At 44.0% G+C, this 23,288-nt stretch overlaps 1 protein-coding gene and 1 long non-coding RNA gene across 5 annotated transcripts in view; one reads left to right on the forward strand and one right to left on the reverse strand.

Moving 5' to 3' along the window:
* LOC140388536 (uncharacterized) overlaps nt 1-13,917 on the reverse strand; it is a 43,206-nt gene extending 29,289 nt beyond the window's left edge. For both annotated transcript variants that reach the window (XR_011934218.1, XR_011934219.1), the window contains exons 1-3: nt 13,527-13,917; nt 2,837-3,130; nt 1,404-1,504 (exon numbers count right to left, since the gene is read on the reverse strand). This is a non-coding gene — a long non-coding RNA (uncharacterized lncRNA). The remainder of the gene's footprint in view (nt 1-1,403; nt 1,505-2,836; nt 3,131-13,526) is intronic.
* LOC140388492 (nck-associated protein 5-like) overlaps nt 1-23,288 on the forward strand; it is a 1,019,364-nt gene that overhangs the window by 72,451 nt on the left and 923,625 nt on the right. The window lies entirely within an intron of this gene.

The raw sequence follows: 23,288 nt of genomic DNA on the forward strand, positions 1-23,288 counted from the left end.
TTAGGTCTATTTCACGCCACATATGTTTCAAAGCATTTCTTATGGCCATACTAATAAACCTTCTCACACTAAACCTGGTTATGAATTGCCCGATCATGAATGTACTTGCCTTGAACAGACAGGACCATTGATCAAATTCTTTCAACTTTCTTTTCAGCATTTCTACAAATGTTTTATCTTGTGCTTAGTCAACCTCCAAAAAGACATCCATCTGTTAATTTTAAAATTCTTTCATTTTTAATTTTACTTCTAATTTTCTTCAAAAATTGGTTTATAACAGTCTGTTATGGCTTGACACACTAAATGCTGCCGGGCTGATTAATAATGAGATGCAAGACATGTCTTGAGGCGATAGGGAGTTTCAATGTATCACTGTCACCGTAATGCGGTCTACTCTGAATGTGTAGGAGTGAATTCTATGGCCCATTTGTGTGTGGCCCTAATGCTGGAATCCAGATTTGAACATACGCAGAGTCATTGAAACAGCTCGACTGTGAATTATTTAGGACACAGGTAAAATAACAAGGGCATAGAAAGGAGAAATTATGTCTAGATCATGGAACTAAACCTGACCAGCTTCAAGTTGTAAAGATTTTATATTGTACATTTTTATACGAATTTCTGGCCATAATATTGAAATGGAAGCCATGACTTCACTTAAAAAATATTTTTCCTGATAGGAAGCCTCGACTACAAGGCAATCCAAATGCGTCTGTCTGGATTGGACTTTCTTTTGTTGATGATTTTGTCCATAAACAGTCCCCCATCAGTCAAAACTATTTATATTAATTCCTCTGATGTGACAGCTAATTTAATATATTTTAAAATTTAAAATTTATTTTATTATTTCATGGGTGTGGGTGTGGTTGGCTAGGTCAGCATTCATTTCCCGTCCAAAACTACTCTCTAGAAAATGGTGGTTAGCTATCTTCTTGTACCGCTGCAGTCCATGTGGCATGCAACCACTTGGGATGTAAAAACATCATTTTGTTTGAGCTGTCCGTTGCATTTGCTATTATCCCAGACTCTAAAATATTAAGTCCAGGCATGCTTGTAACCTTACATTGGTGGTTGTTGTCTGTTTGGAAACAAAATGAAAGAATTGACTGTGGAGGTGATGCTGCTAATAGGTGCCCAACTGGTGAAATAATTACTTATTGTGTCCGTTATGCTTTCGTGTCAAGGTGTTGTGCTCCTGGCCCACTACTAAAACTGCTTCCATGATTTCTATGATGTTTTATCCCTTTTTCATCTGGAGCCAATTCCGATAACTGCCTCTCATCGGAGATTCAGTATGGCCTCCTTCAACACGTGTTACTATTTCATCCCTGATTCAACTAGGGGTTTACTTGAATCAGGTGATTGTAAGCCAGCCTTCAAGTCTCGAGTATTTCCTTGAGTACCTTCTGTATCCACGTGCAATTCAGACTTGGAATCCGTCTGACAAGCTTTTAGAAATAAAAACAGCACAAATCCTGGAAATAGACATCATGCCGGGCAGCATCTATGGAGAAAGAAACAGGGCACGATTTACCAACCTTGTTTGGCCAGAATTGGGAAGCGGTACAGCTGGTAGATCCCAAGAGACTCTTCCCGAGGGATTCCCAACAGCCTGAGATTTGGTCAGGTCCACAATGGGCGGGACACAGTCTTGCACGGTTAATGAGCTTTAAAAACCCACTTAGCCGCGCTAGCGCCGGATAGAACAGCCACCCGGTATCTATCGGCAGCACCGAGAGTGTCCCAGCTCAGCGCCAATTAGTACTGGTCCCCACAAACAGGAATCAGGTGTAACGGTACTTGGGGGGAATCTCCCAGGCGATCAGTGGCCCCCAGTGGTCGGTCTCTGGCCAGCTGGCACCCTGGCAGTGCCATATGGACACCCAGATGGCACTGCCGGATTGGCAGAGGAACTGCCAGGGTGATAAACTGGCATTGCGCTAGCACCAGGGATCAGGTCCGGGGGTGCCCTGTTGGCATTTGGGGGGGCATAAGGACCCCCAACAAGTGCGCTGGGAAAGTCCGGAGTTTGCGCCGGGCGTCGAGAGATCGGCGCGCCATTTAAAATGCTGTCCCAATCTCTTCCTGCACTGAGGAGTTCCAACAGTGTAGGAAATGCTGCTAAGTGTGGCCTCAGAGATGCGTTCCTGGCCGGGACCCGAAATAGCAATAAAGTACCGTTAGATCGCGGGGTCGTCACCGGGAACGACCCCGCTAATCCTGGCCAGACCGGACTCTGATTGTTTTTTGGTTAGATCGCGCCCAAAAGTTAATTTTCAAGTCGATGGGCGGGATTCTCTGGTCCGCCAGCCGTGTATTTCTCAGTGGCGCACCGTTTGCTGGCTGCAGGATTCTCTACTCCCACCACTTGTCGATGGGATTTCCCATTGAAGCAAACCAATGCATCCGAGAGAATTCCAGCCGATGACTTTTCATCAGAGCAGCAAAAAGCTTTTGAATCATGGAATATAATTATATAATTTACAGTGCAGAAGGAGGACATTCGGCCCATCGAGCCTGCACCAGCCTTGGAAACAGCAACTCCACCCTATTCCTGTAACCCAGTAACCCCACCTAATCTTTCTTTTGGACACTAAGGGCAATTCAGCATGGCCAATCCCCTAACCTGCACATCTTTGGACTGTGGGAGGTAACCAGAGCAGCCGGAGGAAACCCACGCAGAAACGGAGAGAATGTGCAGACTCCACACAGACAGTGACCCAAGCTGGGAAGCGAACCTGGGACCCTGGAGTTGTGAAGCAACTGTGTTAACCACTGTGCTACCATGCCGGCCAAATATATTTGACCAGCTTTTCCACTGTTTTGATTCACTCACCTGAGTTGCATGTGAGCAATTGGTGAGTGTGTGCCCTCCGTGACATTGATTTTAGCGTGTGGGTGGGTTCAGTGGTACCTCATAACTTCATTTGTTGATTTTGTTGCCATTATAAATCTCTTCAGGTGCAGAAAGGTTTGAGTTGCTACTGCAGAGGTGAGTTACTGAGTTTGTATTTTTGATGGAAGTGGTTCTCCGGAGCAGGAGTTGACGTTGGGGCAGTCAAAAAATTGGCATCAAGGAAAAGAGAGATCGAGCTATGATATAAAAGCCAATTGCTGTGGATGCTGGAATCTGAAACGAAAGAGAAAATGCTGGAAAATCTCAGCAGGTTTGGCAGCACCTGTAGGGAGAGAAAAGAGCTAACGTTTCGAGTCCGATGACTCTTTGTCAAAATATAGTTGTAGGGAGGAAAGGTAAGGAATAACAATGCACTGAAGGGAGCACTTGGCAGAGGACCTGGAGAGCAGGACAGTGTAAGTTAGGTTGCACATCAGTGGACAGCAAGGTCAGAATGTGCGATAAGAAGATTAGTAGAGAAAAATAATCTGAAGTTCTGAAACCATGTGCAAAAGGAAATTAAAACAGTAAGAAAATATTATGGAAGAATGAAATCGGGGATGAGGCATGGGAAATGCTTAACGGAGGATAGAAGAGGGAAGAAAAAGGTAGAAATCCCCGAAAATAGGTAAGTCACAGATTTTTAGAAAATGAAATGATCTTCAAAAACGAATGTTGACAAATAAGGTAAAAGACTAGAAAGGGCGTAATGTTTCCAAAAAAATAGCAAAGTGTCAGGTTCTGATTGAAAACCGATATGTTTCTCCTCCGAGAAACAGTCATGTTTCCTCTCCGTATCTTCTGACACTTTGTCAAAAAAAAGGATGGGGATGCATTTTGTGCAGTCACTCTAGTGGCATGAGGCCTCGTGTGAAACACGCCATGCCTTAGCACAGGGTCCTGGTCAATGGGTGGGGGGGCACCCACTGTCCAGTGCCCTTCAAGCCGGTGACCTAGGGCTGAGGGCAGGCCAGAAACAGCGAGGCTCGAGGTGCCAAAAGCCACCACGAGGTGAGTTCAGCCAGCGAGTAGGCGAGATGAGCAGGTTTGCAACTCGACCAGGACAGGCCAGTAACAGCAAGGCACGAGGCGCCAAAATCACACCACCATGAGGACAGGTCAGTCTGCGAGCAGGCAAAGCAAACATGTGTGTGACTCGACCAAGGCAGCAACAGCAGGGGGTAAAGCTCGATGCCCCAAATCAAACCTTAGCCACGAGGAGATGACGAGTAAGGCAGGAGACTACCTTGAAGACCCCTGGCGACCGAGGTGGATGAAATTGTGAGAATGGGAGAGTGTGAGGGATTGGGGGGGGTGGGGGGGATGGGGGGTGGGGGGGGGGGGGGGATGGGTGGGGTGGGGGGGGGGGAGAGTGCGAGGGGATTAGTTAGGGTTGCAGACTTGCAGGGACGGAGAGTGTGAGGGCTAGGTTGCATTTTGGAAGGAGGAAGAGTTTATAATGGGATTGTGGGTCTCACAGGGAGGGAGAGTTTGTGAGGGGACGATGGGCAGGAGAAGAGTAGAGTGGGTGTTGTTTGAAATACAGAATCACAGCCTCATAGTTAAAAAATGAATCCAATTTTTTCAAAGCTTGAGTTGGAGCTGATAAAAATATACGATTAACTGTGCAAATGCCTGCGCAAATGAGAGTCAGGAACATTTGACAAGTTCAGCAATATTGACGAAGGAAAATGCGTCTTTGCAAGACTTTACCTGTGGGGATGTAATTGAAGATTTTGCAACAAAAAAGTGTAGAAAAAAAGCTAATTAAATTGCCATGCCAATAACGGATGAAACAGGAAAATCTTAAATCAAAAAGTCTCTGGAACAAAGAACGGAATCCTTCCAGACAAAGCCACCTGCTACTGGACTTCGACTCACTGGACTCCACTCACGTGAATTTACGGCAATAACTTTTTTGATTTTGTGAGAGGAAGTAAGGAAGTAAATTTTTATTTTTGAAGCTGAATGAGACTCTGAAATACACAGAATGGCATCTAGTTGATTGCAGTATGATGCAGTCATGTCATTGGCTGATTTTTCCATCTCATTGCTCATCAGACGTACCCTGTTTGCTCGCTTCAAGATTCACACACCACAATATTGACCATCTTTACTGTCGTTCTGACAATAGGTAAGCTTGGATTTCAATTCAGCAATTATTCATACAGGTTTGTTTTACACGTTAAAAAGCACTGATCAATTTGTGTATTTTTGTGGCTTCTGCCTATGCTTTCTGTGGGGCGAGGGTGGGTAGGGTCAGGAGGGGCGTGAGGTTGTGGGAGGGAGGCCCAAGAATGAAGGTGAGCATAGAGCCCCACATACTGTAAATCTGCCTCTGCCCCCGCACCCAACATAACCGGCATCAGGGCTTAGTGTGAACTCTGCTCTAATGGGGTTCCCTGCAGGCCCACCCCCCTGACACTGCCCTGGCAGTGCCTCTTGGTGCCAGATTGACACTGCCAGGGTGTCGGCACTGCCCTACCATGTCCCTGACCACCCCAGGGCTACACTTGCCTCTCTGCTCGTGGCGTTCTCAATTTGGCTGCTGCAGAACAATAGTGATTCCCATCGGTATGACAGCAGAGGAGACAATGAACTCGGAAGGTTTCTATTTATATTGATGGTAATCAAGGTCACACCCTCGCTGGGCATGAAGCTGATTATGTCGCCCGTGAGGGCCGGGGAACATTTCATTCCAATATCTCCCAGGTGTAAATCCCATTATGGCCTTTTCATGAGAGTTAGAGGCTATAACGGGATTTGGGTCTCCGGCAAACAGGGACAGGAAATTGTCTCTTATATTATATAGAAATTTTAATTGTGAGATACTTTTGAAGGAACTGAGTTCGTCGGTCAGCAAAGCTGGAGGTCCAAAGAGTGAGGAAAATACTTCAAGCTATTTCAGTGGGGTTTTCTTTTAGGTTTTTTGTTGTTGTTAGATTTTCATGATGGCTAATGCTCTAGGGTCAATTTTCTAGTCCATGAAATATAAATCAGAATGGTTGGGCCTGGAACTTATACTGTCAACCGACAGTGGAAACTAGACACAGGGAATGATCCCTTGAGAGAACAAGTAGGCCTAATGCGCACCCAATATTGAGCCTTTTGTCTCATTTACACGGGTCTGGCTCATGGCAGAAGCCTGCTGGCTGGCCCCAGGCCGTTGATTAGTAGAGATCAATCAGAAAAAAGTGCAAAGTTACTGGAGAGATGGAATGGTGAGCGGGAGAGGAGAAGTGATTGGGAAGGATGGGATCGGCTATGGTATTCAATACTTCAATGGACCCAATTGAAGCATTCTCTATCCTCGACAGCTCCACATTTCAACTAAGTATTTAACAGAAATTTTAAAAATAAATTCCAATTAAGGGGCAATTTAGCGTGGCCAATCAACCTCCCCTGCACATTTTTGAGTTGTGGGGGTGAGACCCATGCAGCCACCGGGAGAATGTGCAAACTCCACCCGGACCGTGACCCAGAGCTGGGATCGAACCCGGGACCTCGGCGCCGAGAGGCAGCAGCGGTCCCTTCAAGATTCTGGTTACGCTACTTATAGATCCCCTTGCTCTAGATGGATCTGTGTGGGATCTGCTGCATTGAGGCCAGACCAATATTGTAATGATGGCCTGAAACAGCTGTTAGGCCTGAAATTTGTATATGCAAAAGCCTAACCCATGTTCCAGATGCAGACCGTTTGTATGTTAAAAATAATGGCATATTATGTCCATTATGTAAGATATTTAGGAGCCTATTTCACTCCTGAAAATCATTTATAAATGTTGCTATTCAAGTTACCCTAGATTCCAGTTTGTACCTCAGATATAAATATACTATGTGATTTCTTTCCCATCATAAATAAATGAATAATCAGTAATTACTTCAGGATTAAATCCACCATTGTACAACGGTGTACCATGGACACAATATGACGAGCAACAACAGGGTGTGGTAGAACAGTTTCCCACACCCACACCCAATTCCTTATCTCATCCATATTGGTAGTGAGAGATGAAAGATGGAATTGTCAAGAACCCTCAGACAATAAAAGAAGAGAAGACGAAGATTACTTTCACAAGGCCAATCATACACCACTCCAAAGCAACATGACCAATTCCTTGAACTGACATAGTTACCTCACCATTTGGCTAGGAAGGAGAGAATAGGATGGGGCGCTCGAGAGGTGGAACAGGTTATATAGGACTTGAAATTCCTCGACCGTTCTGCTGCCGGGCTGGAGGTGCAGTAGAAACTTTGATCATGCACTGAATTAGACTTCTGCTACACACCCTGTGATGCGCAGGTGGTGCAGTGGCAGAAAATCCAAAGAAATTCAGGGTCTTTTCTAATGGCAATGTTTGCTGGCATTCAAACCTCCTTAAGGATATCAATTATTTCAATATCAAATGCTGTCATAATAACGATAATAGTTACATCACTTAGATTTTTGAATAAACCAGTTTCTTGGAAATAAAAAATGGTATGGGCCAGATTTACCGGCTGTTCACGCAGGTGGGAAATCCCGGTCTCACGCCGGCGCAAAGGTATCCTGGCGAAGAGGGATGCTGTCAACGGGAAACCCCATTGACAACGGCGGGACTGGTAGATCCCGCTGGAGGGCCACCTCTGCCGCCGAAAAACACGGGCGGGGTGATCGGTAAATCCCGCCCTATATTTTTTAAATGGGCAGGTCATGACTCTTAACCCTCAACTTTTTCAATAAATAGAATAGGGAAAGAATTTCAGTATTCCTGTAATCTGTTTTAAATGAGTTACCTTTCTATATTTTTAATACATGTTTGGAAGAAGGTAACAGTGCAGATGTATTTTGGATAATTTTTCAAGCTAAAGTTATTGGATAAAGAAGTATCTCTTTAAATTAGTATGTTTTGTCCAGAAAAAAAAAACTAACTTTAATTGTTTTTTTAAAAAAGAGCTTAGTGGTGAACAGTCATCACCACCAGACACTGTAATTTTGTTGACATTTGGAAGTAATAGTTTGACTCCTAGACAACACATAAAATGTGTTTTGGATTCCGAAGGGGTGTATTTAGTGGAGTCGTTCATAGAGGAGAGATGTTTACAGGTAAAACCAAACCTGCAGGAGTGCACTACATTACTGGGGGATGGGCAAGGAGGAAATGTCTGATGAAACCACAAGTTTTGGAGACGTGCAAATTAATTTGTTCTCTTCGTTTCAGGTAAAACATAGAACAGGTTAAGGTTTTTCTCAAATGATTTTGCTTCTACTTAGAGGAAGCAGTAGAAAGTAGAAGGAAGCAAATGCTTTAATAAGAAACTCTGAGCCTCATCTGCATTGCTAAATTATTCAAACATGTCATTTAATTACAAATACCCTGATGAAATTTTGTACTAAATCTTCACTAATTCTATTACATCAGAGTAATGCCATTGGGGAACGTGGGTTAAGGGGCTGGGTTTAGGCTATTGATCCGTGGCTAATTCCGTGCAGTGTGACTGACTGAAGAATGTAGAAGTTATGAATGGTTAGTAGTAAAATGGGAGACTGCCAGTTAGTATAAATTCTCTGGCATGCTGTCAGACAAAACACAGAAGGCAAAAAAAGGGTTTAAAACTATCCCCATCTTGTGAATTTTAAGAAAGGTGGGATTTGCTAGTTCACTTGCAATGCCTTTGAATTGGATGCTATTCACAGAATGATTTTTGTTTGAGAAAATGGAGCTATAGTGTGACTCTAGGCACTTTCTAGTAGTGCAGAGGTAAGACTTTAATATCATCTTTCATCTCAAATATAGACAATGTAAACATATTTCTGCCTCTGATCTGAAACAAACTTTCAAAGGTTGAACTTGGTTGTTGGATCAGTGGACTGATATTTTTGTATCTGATGAAATTGTTTAATTATTAGAAACTGGTAAGTCTGCCAACAGGTGGAGTTACATCGCTGATAGTAGTTGACTCTCCTTTATTTTTATATATTTTGGCACAGGGAAGATATTTTCCAATTGTTTGGTTTAACATTTTTAATCAATGGATTTGCAAGTTTGATCCAAACACTATTACTTCCAAAGTTGTGCTTTTGTGATTTTACTGGTATAGCTTATATGTCGATTTTAGCAAACTGTTGCCTACATGATAGTGTAGATAAAAACTTTGCAATCCAAACAACTTTAGCAGACATCAAAATGTGTGAGAAATACTCATAACTAATCAATTGGATCTTAATGCTGTTCAGAGAGTTTCTGAATAATGAGAGCTCATGAAAGGGTTAATTGTATGTGGGCTTTTCTTTTTCCTTTCACTTTATGTAAGCTAAAGCTGTCTGCATACGTTCTGCTTGGCTTTCATTTTAACTTGTTTTAACTTTCTTTTATGAAGCCTGTTGTGTTACGGTCTTGTATGACTGTTTCGTGCCTTGCTCTTTTGTTCTGGTGTCATGGTATTGATGGTCCCAAATTGAAGATGCAGCATGAAAAAGGTTACAAGACAAACAAAGCACAGCCTCTTGCCCATATTTGCAATGCATCAGCAAATTTGCATTTGTTGTAAATTTGCAGCTGACACGTAGCTAACTGTTTTACAGTTATTTATTCTGGTTGTAGTTCACATAAAAACCTCTACATTTTGTCGACTGATTTGTACTGAATGGTAAAACATGAGTTTGACATTGTGGCAAGGCCATACTGTCTAGTTTGAAGTCGAAGCATTTGAAACAATGGTTCTGAAGTGACTAATTTTTTCCAAGATATGTACAGTTGCTAGGCAGATGTTGTACTTTGCACTTTGCATTCTGCACCCAATGTCTTTTCATTTACTTATATTACTGGAAGTAAGTGATTAGAAGTTAATGATACATTAAACTAGTGAGCATTATTTAAATTAAAATGAGACATTTCATTGAATTGCCTTTACCCTAGTTATGGAGAGGGAAGAGCTACTCTCCCTTCAGATCTCTTGCCTCCTCTCTCCATCCTGAAAAGTAAACTTTTATTTGTCGTGTCATATTGGTGGCAGGAATCTAATATTAGTCTGGTTGGCACTCAATTCATTTTATTTGTTCGTGGGTTATGAGTATCACTGGCAAGGCAATTATGACCAATGCCACGTACTTGCCCTTCAGAAGGTGGTAAATTGCTCCATTCCTTGTGTTGTAGGCACTCCCACAGCACGATTAGGAAGGAAATGAACATTATACTCCTAGTGATGGCTAAAAGGTTTAACTTTTTGTGGGCATGAACGCAATGGTTGTTATTGTGAAAAAACAAGTGTTTCTCTCTTTTTGGAACTGACGGCAAACAGGTGCAATGAAAAGCAGAGAATTGCATTCAAAGATTGCAAATCAGCATGTAAGCAATGTGCTTTCAGGACTCCAATATTCGTGTCGAATAAAGCATACATCTGTGCGTGCACAATACCTGGATCAGTACATGATTCCTTCATCCTCAGCCAGCATCTCTGGTTGCATCATTTAAAAGTGCTCAACAGCCACAGTAGTGTTTGTTCGAAAAATGTTGCTGCATCAAACATAGCTTTTCACAGAGATCAACAGGACAGAAGTAAAGGCTTAATGTACCAGCTTGTCTCTTCCTGCCCATCAAATTCAAGGCAAACAGTAAGCTCAGGGAAGGTGGTAAATGAGGGGGAGGGGTGGCATTGTTAGTCAAGGACAGTATTACGGTGGCAGAGAGGACATTTGATGAGGACTCATCTACTGAGGCAGTATGGGCTGAGGTTAGAAACAGGAAAGGAGAGGTCACCCTGTTAGGGGTTTTCTATAGGCCTCCAAAAAGTTCCAGAGATGTAGAGGAAAGGATTGCAAAGATGATTCTGGATAGGAGCGAACGCAACAGGGTAGTTGTTATGGGGGACTTTAACTTTCCAAATATTGACAGGAAACGCTATAGTTCGAGTACTTTAGATGGGTCTGTTTTTGTGTGCAGGTGGGTTTCCTGACACAGTATGTAGATAGGCCAACGAGAGGCGAGGCCATATTGGATTTGGTACTGGGTAATGAACCAGGACAGGTGTTAGATTTGGAGGTAGGTGAGCACTTTGGTGATAGTGACCACAATTCGATTAAGTTTACTTTAGTGATGGAAAGGGATAGGTATATACCGCAGGGCAAGAGTTATATCTGGGGAAAGGCAATTATGATGCGATGAGGCAAGACTTAGGATGCATCGGATGGAGAGGAAAACTGCAGGGGATGGGCACAATGGAAATGTGGAGCTCGTTCAAGGAATAGCTACTGCGTGTCCTTGATAAGTATGTACCTGTCAGGCAGGGAGGAAGTGGTCGAGCAAGGGAACCGTGGTTTACTAAAGCAGTCGAAACACTTGTCAAGAGGAAGAAGGAGGCTTATGTAAAGATAAGACATGAAGATTCCGTTAGGGCGCTCGAGAGTTACAAGTTAGCTAGGAAGGACCTAAAGAGAGAGCTAAGAAGAGCCAGGAGGGGACATGAGAAGTCTTTGGCAGGTAGGATCAAGGATAACCCTAAAGCTTTCTATAGATATGTCAGGAATAAACGGATGACTAGGGTAAGAGTAGGGCCAGTCAAGGACAGTAGTGGGAAGTTGTGCTTGGAGTCTGAGGAGATAGGAGAGGTGCTAAATGAATATTTTTCGTCAGTATTCACACAGGAAAAAGACAATGTTGTCGAGGAGAATACTGAGATTCAGGCTACTAGACTAGAAGGACTTGAGGTTCATAAGGAGGAGGTGTTAGCAATTCTGGAAAGTGTGAAAATAGATAAGTCCCCTGGGCCGGATGGGATTTATCCTAGGATTCTCTGGGAAGCTAGGGAGGAGATTGCTGAGCCTTTGGCTTTGATCTCGAAGTCATCTTTGTCGACAGGAATAGTGCCAGAAGACTGGAGGATAGCAAATGTTGTTCCCTTGTTCAAGAAGGGGAATAGAGACAACCCCGGTAACTATAGACCAGTGAGCCTTACTTCTGTTGTGGGCAAAATCTTGGAAAGGTTTCTAAGAGATAGGATGTATAATCATCTGGAAAGGAATAATTTGATTAGAGATAGTCAACACGGTTTTGTGAAGGGTAGGTCGTGCCTCACAAACCTTATTGAGTTCTTTGAGAAGGTGACCAAACAGGTGGATGAGGGTAAAGCAGTTGATGTGGTGTATATGGATTTCAGTAAAGTGTTTGATAAGGTTCCCCACGGTACGCTACTATTGAAAATATGGAGGCATGGGATTCAGGGTGAGTTAGCAGTTTGGATCAGACATTGGCTAGCTGGAAGAAGACAAAGGGTGGTGGTTGATGGGAAATGTTCAGACTGGAGTCCAGTTACTAGTGGTGTACCACAAGGATCTGTTTTGGGGCCACTGCTGTTTGTCATTTTTATAAATGACCTGGAGGAGGGCGTAGAAGGATGGGTGAGTAAATTTGCAGATGACACTAAAGTCGGTGGAGTTGTAGACAGTGCGGAAGGATGTTACAAGTTACAGAGGGGCATAGATAAGCTGCAGCGCTGGGCTGAGAGGTGGCAAATGGAGTTTAATGCAGAAAAGTGTGAGGTGATTCATTTTGGAAGGAATAACAGGAAGACAGAGTACTGGGCTAATGGTAAGATTCTTGGCAGTGTGGATGAGCAGAGAGATCTCGGTGTCCATGTACATAGATCCCTGAAAGTTGCCACCCAGGTTGAGAGGGTTGTTAAGAAGGCGTACAGTGTGTTAGCTTTTATTGGTAGAGGGATTGAGTTTCGGAGCCATGAGGTCATGTTGCAGCTGTACAAAACTCTGGTGCGGCCACATTTGGAGTATTGCGTGCAATTCTGGTCGCCACATTATAGGAAGGATGTGGAAGCATTGGAAAGGGTGCAGAGGAGATTTACCAGAATGTTGCCTGGTATGGAGGGAAGATCTTATGAGGAAAGGCTGAAGGACTCGAGGTGTATTCATTAGAGAGAAGAAGGTTAAGAGGTGACTTAATTGAGGCATACAAGATGATCAGAGGATTGGATAGGGTGGACAGTGAGAGCCTTTTTCCTCGGATGGTGATGTCTAGCACGAGGGAACATAGCTTTAAATTGAGGGGAGATAGATATAGGACAGATGTCAGAGGTAGGTTCTTTACTCAGAGAGTAGTAAGGGCGTGGAATGCCCTGCCTGCAACAGTAGTGGACTCGCCAACACTAAGGGCATTCAAATGGTCATTGGATAGACATATGGGCGATAAGGGAATAGTGTAGATGGGCTTTAGAGTGGTTTCACAGGTCGGCGCAACATCGAGGGCCGAAGGGTCAGTACTGTGCTGTAATGTTCTATGTTCTATGATGCATTCATTGCATCAATGGCCGAACACTTGATGGTCTCAGGAAATTATTTTCTTGCTTTAACTGTGGTGTAAGCATGCGCCAACTAGCACCAAGTGCTTCAACCCTGAGCTGGCTGACTTACATTGGCTCGAGTCCAGCAATGTTCTTTGATTTTAAGATTCCCATCCAGACTCAGAGCCCTTAATGCTCATCCAATTCTCACCTCTTGAGCAATTCCATTTTTCAGCATTCTGCCATTGGTGGCCATGCCTTAAGATGCTTAAGCCCTGAACTCTGGAATTCTCTCAGCAAATTTCTCTGGCTCTCTTCCTTCTCTCTTCCTCCTTTAAGAAACTCCTTAAAAACTTACCTTCCTCAGAAAACTTTTGCTGACCAGTCCCAATATCTCCTCAGCGGCAAATTTTGTTTCATGGCATTCCTGTGAAATTCTTCAGGCCAGTAAAGCCGCAATGCAAATGATGTTGCTGTTGAACTGTAATTGCAAGAACAAAGCAACTAATGTTCAGAATGATTCTAGTTGATGTCAATAGCATAATCCCATTGTGAAGGAGTGACTTCATTCCGAACGGAATGAGCAATGAATTTATTCCTCATGCAAGGAACAAAATGTTCCCAAATGGCAGGCCTAGCAGTCGATGAGCAATGATTAACATTGATAATGGACAGCCACCTATTTTTGTTTCGCAATTTTATTGCTGAAGTGTCAGGTTTTAATTCCTGATTTGGCTAATACCACACATGAAAATTGCATTAATAAGGTCGTGATTCAACCAAATCAAAACTAAATTCTGCTGGTGTGTTTCCTGCTGGTGCTGGCAGCATGAATCAGGTGCGTTCAACAGCACTTGGAATTTTTTTTGGAGAGGGGCAGACTTTCCACTGTGCCTGAGAGGGGCGGGACCTAGATTCATTGACAGGTTCCATGCAGTGGAGATTATAGCACCAGACTAACACTGCAGCTCCCCTTAATCACTGGCAAAGCTGGCAATTGCTGCCAAGGACCGTCCCCACCAAGCGAGTGACACCCCGTTATGGGCTCACCAAAGGCCCCCCTTCGAGGCCCCCTTCAGACTTTTCCACCATTCAGGAACTCCCCCTTCAGGCCCTTCCCCTTGGCACCATCACCATGAACTCTGAGCGGGAACAAGGGGGTGAGTACCCTCTCTGCATTTACCTACCAGGTGCTGAGGCAGTCCTTCAGGGGAGGTGGGGGCTGGGGAAAGGGGGGACTTGGGCTGGGCTGGAAGGGCTCAGTTCAGGGCTTTTTCCCCAGATGAGGATCATGTGGTAGTCTTCCCTCTGCAGCTTTGAAAGTAATTGAATCATCTTTCAGCATGCCAAGCTGCAGTTTAAAAACCTTCCCTCTGTAGCCTTGGAACATTTTGATGACTCTCCCAGCATGCTGAGTTCAAAGATCTGGCAGATGAAGGTGAAAATCTTCCTTCTGATATGTTAGAGATCTTTGAAGTGGGTTTTTATAAGTTAATTTTATTCTCTTTTAACCTTTTCAAGCCTTTGGGGATGCTGAGAAGCCGAAAAGCTATGAACTGCATTGTTTACATTCAATTTCATGGTCTATTGCCTTTTACAAGCCTCTTGATTGACAGATCCAGGCTATTTCAAAAAAGACTTTGCTTTTATACTGTTTCATGATCCATTTATTCTGAAGTGCTTCCCCTTTTGATCAGGTGTTTTTTCTAACCACAGTTTGTTTTTAAAAGGAACTGTTCTTTTCTTTCAAGGGCTTTGTCGAAAGCCCAGAATTGCATCTCTGGGTGAGAACCTGATCGGGCCTGGCACAATGGGCTAGGAGACTCGCAATGGGTTTGACACCTAGCAATAATCCCGAATTGGCCCTCGCTCCCGATTCAATGGACCATTGCAATTCTCGGCTGTGGCTCGTGGCCCCAGAGAATCGTCCCCTAAATGTTACTTTTTTTGTCAAATCAGCAACAACTTCCATCACTTAAACAGTGTGATGTCCTGTGCCTTGCTCAGGGCACATTTAACAGAGAAGTACGTGAATGTGAGGTTTCGTAATGTATACTATTACGACACACTGGTCTCGTACACGGTCAATTCCAGCCCCACTTGACCTGGAATCACAACACAAGTGAATTAACCAATAATTCTTAGAAGAATACCCAAGGTCTTTGGCCATTGGCTACCCAATAATTACAGTCACCAGGTTTGTAAATGTAAAAACAATTACTTTATTTATAGCAACAGTTATAATGATATATGCAGCAAATACATATGGTTAACGATTACCTAATTCCCCACTTTCACTTTCCCCCACCCTCTACACACACACAAGACAGACTAACACAGTTGGGGGGGGGGGGGGGGCGGTGTGGAAAGGGGTAAGAAGCGTAAGTAAAAGGAAAAAGAGTCAGATGGTGTTTTTTAGCACACCTTCCTTCACAGCAAGCATGCAGGTTAAAGTCTCTGTTTGCAGCCTGTACTGGTGTTCTCTGTGTTCTCTGCAACATCGTAAATACAGCAGTCATAGCCATTCTAGAGAGAGAAAGCAGGTAGCGTGGCATAGGTTGGCATGGTTCCGTATTGGTGGGGCATGGGGGTTATGTGGGGGAGAGATAGGTGAGATCTGGAGACTGTTTTGTTTTGTTTTCTCATAGCTTCAACAAAGTTCCCAGAATGCCCTGGTATTTCACCCAGCCTGCCTTTGTATCTGGCAGCCTCTGAACTCTTTCCAGGAATGGTGGCCACAACTCCCATTTTCACCTTTGACAAAGAGTCACCCAGACTCGAAACATTAGCTCCCTGCTCTCTCCGCAGCTGCTGTCAAACCTGCTGAGATTGCCCAGTATTTTTTGTTTTTGTGCTATTTTCACCTGCCTGCCGTCACCTCCCCGGTTCAAAAATCCAAACTTCTAGGGCAGCAACCACAAAATTCATTTTTACCCAGCACCACCCCACCAGGATTAGCACATAAAATACGGCTCATGCTAAATTTGCATAATTTGTCCTACAACCTAGGTTGCCTCCACCTGGGATGCTGTTAGTCCCACATTATGCATTGGTGAATTTTGTACATGTGTAGTTTGTACCTGCGGACTGGTGGCTTGTTCCCAGAGAGGCGCCAGGAACTGGTACAGGCCAACACTGTTACAAATCTAGCGGCATCCACCCCCCGGACCCCACCCACACACTTGGCAAAGTGTCCCATAGATATTTTTCCAGGTGCTGGTCACCTTGGCCTGAAAGAAAATCTGAACTTCTGGGGTGTTTCCGGGTCAGATTTCCAGAGGTGGGAATTATCCCAACTCTGCGTTCCAGCCCCAGGAGTGAGAATTCAGGTTTAAAGCTGTAATTCACAATCAATCCCCGCGTTAACATGCTGAAACAACCAACATTCAATCTCTTAAATTGTAATTGCAAATACCTATGCAGGACTGCATATAACGAAAACTAGCTGAAGTAATCAAAATGGCAATGTTAATTCTTGATTATCTAGGGGGAATAAAAGGATCAGACTTGGCGTTACGTCAGAGTAAGAAGAAAACTGATCAGTACTGAATCCGAATGTAAATATTCAAATTTGCATTTCTCACCAGATCAAATGCCAACCTGAATTCAGGCAAGTTTTTTAAAAAATGTTGGCCGCTTTCTTTGAAACAATCCCAGGATGCAATTGTTGAGAAAACTAAAATGCACAATTATTTTTGCTCACATTTCTTCAGTATGGATGAATATGCAGGGTACATCTTCTGATAACTTATGGGCAGGTTCAGTTCCTGAAAAAAAGGCTTAACTTTAAAAGGAATAGTTCAAAAGCCAGTGATTTGGTTGCTGAACAAATTATGCACTGTGGTGTGCAGGTGCAGCGGCAGTAATTTGAAAAACGCATTTTCCACCAGGTGATTTGCTGAATGATGTTCAGGATCTGTGAATAACCCCCCAGAACTATATTTGTTGATCTGTCGATTAACCAGAAGCAACACTTTACTCTTGAAGAGTTCTGAAGAAGAGTTATATTTGACTCAAAATGTTAATTGTGGTTCACTCTCCACGAATACTGCAACAGCCACAGAATATTTCCTGTGTACTTTCTGTTTTTACTACTTTACCCCCTTTAGTCATACAAGACTATTCTGTACCGAATGAAAACAAGATCTAATTGGCATTAGCAATTAATATATTAGCCAAAACCTCCATGTGTTTTGTAATTATACAAATCCGTTTTTTTAACTAATCAGCAATACCCCTGAAGGCTGAACAAAAAGTAATTTAAAGGATCATACGTAACAATTTATTCAATTCTTGTGCAGAGTGGATGAACCGTTGCATGACTCAAATACCCATTTAGTTGCCTATAAATCTTGCATTATTAGACATATATTTTAACAAGCCCAATTTACTGGGCTGTTTGATTCTACACGTGGTGATAATAGGGTTAGAATAGACAATTCCAGCTTAAGAACGGACATCAACCCATGCATAATGGGTCCAGTAGCATCTTTCAGTACTGTAACTTCAATACAGGTTTTCTGGAGTTTGAGTTACTGAATCTCATTGTATCAATAATAAAACGGACAACCTCGACTTCATGTTTCAACAGTGCCTGGAGTAAGTTGCATTTGTATTGGACATCTGCTAGAATAAATGGGGTACTGTGTTGTAGGATATTAAATCAATGTTATCTTTTCTACAGTTTTAGTTTCATTACTTCTCTAGCTTCTCAATTATATGTATACAAAGTTAGCTTTGCCCAAACCTATGGATGGAAAGAGTAGTAAAAATACTAAAAGTTACTATCAGGGTGGGAAAGAAAACATTTGCAAATTACATAAAAGAGCAGCATGTGAGGATTGAGTGCGTGTTACGGAGAGCGGATTTCATGGTTTGCTTGATTGTCTCTGTGTCAAAACTCACAATGAGGTGAAGGGTCAAAGGAAAGCAGCGATCAAAAGCCCCATTTATACTACAGCTGCAGTGGATGTGAATCGCTGCGATTTCACACTAAAACTTCTCTTCAAACAACCAAGCAAAAACAGAATCCACAGCTGATGTGGAGAAAAAGTCCTACCCTCTATATGGATGTCTTGGTGCCTTAAGAATTTGAATCAATCTCTGACATTAGTGCTCAAGGATCAAATTAAAATCCAGTTAAATTGCAAGATGAGGTTTGAAATTTAACTGACTCTTCCTAGTTAATCGTGGTTTAGCTGTCATAGACGTCCTTGGACATTTTACAACAAATAATAGTGCCCTGTAGATCTGGAAGTTCAGAGAATTCAGTCCCCACCCAGCCTGGGCTGAATTTGAACATCTCAATTGGAGTAACACTGTATTTAACCCTTAGCATATATCACTAATGAGCGAGTACAACATATACCATTCCTGTAACTTCTTCTGATTGAATGCTAACACTCACCATCTACATTCCCATATAAAGAAGGCTCATTTCTAAAGTACTGTAGAGATGTTGGCACCAACTGTAACTGTTTGTCAGCCTCTTTCAGTGTCTTTACAACAGGAGAGAAGAACATAACATAAGGCAGGAAAAGTCATCTGGCTCCTCATGCTTGCTCCGCATCACTAAGATGTCTGATCTTCGAAATCAACTCCACTTTCTCACCGTATCCCCATGTCCCTTGATTCCCTTAGTGTTTAAAAATCTATGATCTCCATCTTGAATATTCAGTAGTAGAGGATTCCAAAGGCACTCAACCCTCTAAATGAAGACTATGCCCTCTAATTCCTGACACTCCACCAGGGGAAATTATCTTCAACCTGTCAAGAATTTTAGACATTTCAATGAGATCATCTCTCATGCTTCTAAATTCTGAGGATCATAGGTCCATTTTGTCAATCCCTAATCAAATGATCACTTCTCATCCTGTGAAATCCAACCTAGTGATCCTTCACGTTGCACCTTTTCGATGGCAAATTATCCTTCTTTCAGGAAGGAGGCCAGAACTGCCCTTCTCCAAGTGCGGCCTAACCAGAATATTTGTAATAATTGCAGCAAGATTTCCTAACTTTTGTACTCCAGCTTCGTTGCGATAAAGGCCAACATACCATTTGTCTCCAATTGTTTGAATTTGAGAATCTCAGTCAGAGTAACTCTATTTAGCCCTCAGCATATATGACTGTTGGGTGATCACAGCATATTTCTTTCCTATTATTCCTTCTCCTAACTGAATGTTCATCCAACACTCACTAATATTGGAGTTATATGGAAGGCAGGAGTTCCCCAGTATTAGGGAAAGAGGGAGCTGTTTCCCTTAAATGTGGGGAGAAGGAGAATGGAGATGAGAAAAATATCAGCCATGCTTGAATGTCGGAGCAGACTCGATGGGCCGAGTGGCCTAATTCTGCTCCTATGTCTTGTGGTCTTATGGTCTTAAATCAGGCTGGTACCTGGTGGATAACTCAATTGTTTCCTGTATCTGCAGGTTAACGTTTTGTAATTTATATACAAGGAAACTTAAATTTGTCTGCATACCAACATTTACTTGTCTCCCTCTATTTTTAAAAACTGCTTGGCCTGCCTTCGTCCTAAAGTGGATAATTTTATATTTCCCACATTATACTCCATCTGCCACGATCTTACCCTATCACTTATTTAGCAGTAATTATGACTTATCACACTATTGAAAATGTACTTATTTATGGAAGTACCAATTCTAACATTATTTCTGGCTACGAGTAGATAAGTATCACAATCTGCTCCCTTATATAAACTTGATAGTCACTCCTCTACAAGCTGTGCCATACCGGCCATAGATTTAGCAACTGTCCCGAATGCATTCCATGAACCCATCCTACAAAGCAATTTTGTCAATTTGATTTGTCCAGTATATATGATGAGTAAAGGCCTCCATATGATTAATGTATTACCCTTGCTAAGAGGTCCTCTAATTTACTGATTTATCCTCCATCCAACACAGTACCTATTAAAAGGGCCTACAAACTACTGTTTTTTTTGCTCTTTGTTATTTCTTAGTTAAACATTTTTTTAAATTCTCTATTCCTGGCAAAATATTTATGTTACCTCTCTCGTGCGATCAAATGCTTTTTCTAATGCAGAGGCCAGAACTGTATGCAGTACTTTAGTTGTAGCCTAACTAATGTTTTATACAATTCTATCAGAACCTCCCTGCTCTTCCGTACCTTGGTGAATAAAGGAACACATCCAATATGGTGTCTACACCAATTTATTTTGCCTGCCCTGTTAACTTCAGAGATATGTAGATAGGCAGCCTAAGGTTAATCTGCTCCAGGTCTTGGACCCGTTATCCAGCATCCCAAAATCTGGAAGGACCCCAAAACTGGGTCCTGTGCTGAAAGCTGATGATCATGAGAAAACATGTACAATAATTTTCTTTCATATTTTAATACAGTTAGAAAAAGTGAGAAAGGGACTTCCGGCGGCAGCCACGAGGGAGTAGGTCGCACATTTGGTGGCTCACGCTTGTGACGGACTTTTGGGATCTTTTTCCCCCGACGTTTTTCAGAATTTTGTTGAGGGGCCAGTGGTGGATGAGACTGTGAGGAGGAATCCCACCCAGTATATGGAGACGCGGTACAGAAGTGGACGTAATGGAAGGAAGAACCGAATCGAGCAGACACGTGCAGATTCTGCAGCAGAGGAAAGCATGGCGGATCTGCAGAGTACTGGCTCGGCAGCCCAGTGGACACCGGACCAGCTGGTGGAGTTTATTCGGGTGGGCTTTGCCAAGCAAAAAAAGGAATGCCTGGACCCGATCACGGAGTTGATCACTCGGTGGAGCAGAGGCTGGAAGCCCAAGATCGGGCGGTTCAGAAGGTTGAGGAAATGGTGGCTGAGCATGAGGAACACCTAACTGCACAGGTGGGGCTGATGAAAGAGCACCAGAAAAGGCTGCAAGACAAGGTGGAGGACCTAGAGAATAGGTCCCGCCGGCAGAACTTGATGATTGTTGGCCTCCCTGAAGGGTGTGAGGGAATGGACGCAAGGGCTTATGTGGCGAATATGCTCGAGAAGCTAATGGGCCAGGGGTCGTTTTCTAGCCCCCTTGAAGTGGACAGAGCGCACAGAACGCTTGCGAGTTTGCCGCAGGCAAATGAGCCACTGAGGGCGATGGTGGTACGAATGCACAGATTCCTGAATAAGGAGCAGATTTTGTGTTGGGCCAAACAGACACGGAGCTGTAAATGGGAGAATAACATTCTGCGCATCTACCAAGATCTGGGTGCGGAACTGGCCAAGAGAAGAGCCTTTTTAAGAGGAAGGTGAAGCTTGGTCTATTTTATTCAGCCCGTTTATGGGTCACCTATGAAGAGCGGCAATTTTACTTCGAGTCGCCGGATGAGGGAATGGACTTTATGAAAAGCAAAGGTCCAGATAGAGACTGAGGTGACTGATCTTTGCAGTAGGGATTCCGCTAAAATTGTTCTTACTTTTGCACTGCATGAGAAATGCCTTTGTAACTTTTTTTGGGCTGTTGCTAAGTTTTGTGAGTTAACTTTATACTGGTGGGGGAAGGGTGGGCGATTCTTCGATGTTTTTCTTTGGATTTGTTTGGGTGGAAAAGTGCCTTTCGAATAGGTATGTCCGAGCGGGAGGAGGGGGGGGGGAACAATAGGAGGTAATATGTCTGGTGCCATTGGGGGGGAGTCACCAAGTCAGCTGGGCGGAATGGCTCACGGAAGCACAGTGGGGGGTGAGCTGATGTTTTGTTTGTTGAGGGGGGTTGCATTTATTATGCTGTTAATGGGGGTGGGGGGAAATTGCTCTACTGACAGGGGAGGGGCGGTTGCTTCGAGATAAATGGGAGGTCGGGGATGGAAGCTACCTGTGGGCGGGCCAGAGGGAGCGCGGGGCACGAGCTGGAGGCTGGCCTAGGAAGGGGGATAGTTGATCGGCAGGGGGGGCAGGGGATGAGAAGCCTCCCGATCAGACTGATCACGTGGAATGTCAGAGGGCTAAATGGGCCGGTTAAGAGGGCTCACGTGTTCGCACAGGGGATTGAAGGCGGACGTGGTAATGCTACAGGTGACACACCTGAGAGTAATTGATCAGGCCAGACTGAGGAAGGATTGGGTCGGGCAGGTATTTCACTCAGGGCTGGACTCAAAGACTAGAGGGGTCGCGATCCTCAATAATAAGCGAGTGTCATTTGAGGCGGGGAGAATAGTTGCGGATATGGGGAATAGATATATCATGGTTGGTGGGAAGCTGGGAGGATATGGTGGTGCTTGTGAATGTTTACACCAAACTGGGATGATGTGGAGTTTGTAAGACGGATGTTAGGGAAGATCCCGGATCTGCATTTACACAAGCTGATCATGGGGGGGCGGGGGGGGGGGGGGGGGGGGGATGGTCTTCTTCTCACATGTGCATAAAGTATACTCCCGGATCGACTTTTTAATTTTGAACAGGGCTTTACGGGCGGGGGTAGTTGACACCGAGTATTCGGCGATTGCTGTGTCGGACTATGCCCCACATTGGGTGGACCTACAGCTGAGCAAAGAGGGTGGTCAGCGCCCGCAATGGAGATAGGATGTGGGACTGTTAACTGACGAGGGGGCGTGCGGGCGGGTGAGGAAATCCATCCAGAACTACCTGGAGACTAACGATACAGGAGAGGTCTCAGCAGTAATGGTTTGCGACGCACTGAAGGCAGTGGTCAGAGTGGAGTTGATTTCGATTCAGGCCCATAGGAGAAGGAAGAGAGGCGAGAGGTGGATAGGCTGGTCGGGGAAATACCTCAGGTAGGCAGGAGGTATGCAGAGGCCGTGAGGTAGGATTACTGAAGGAACGATGGAGGCTACAGGTGGAATTTGGCTTGTTATCTACGGGGAAGGCAGTGGAGCAGTTGTGGAAGGTGAGGGGGGCGATATGAGTATGGAGAGAAGGCTAGTAGAATGCTGGCACACCAGCTCAGGGAAAAGGAGGCACCAATGGAGATAGGGAGAGTGAAGGACAGAGGAGGGAACACAAGCTTGGACCCAGCAGGGGTTAATGGGTTGTTTAAGGGGTTCTACAGCAGGCTATACGATTGGAACCCCCGTGGGAGTGGAAGGAATGAGGCAATTTCTGGGAGCGCTGGAGTTCCCGAAGGTGGAAGAAGGGATGGTAGAAGGGCTGGGAGCCCCGATA

This window comes from Scyliorhinus torazame, chromosome 2, assembly GCF_047496885.1.
Source record: "Scyliorhinus torazame isolate Kashiwa2021f chromosome 2, sScyTor2.1, whole genome shotgun sequence".
NCBI lineage: Eukaryota > Metazoa > Chordata > Chondrichthyes > Carcharhiniformes > Scyliorhinidae > Scyliorhinus > Scyliorhinus torazame.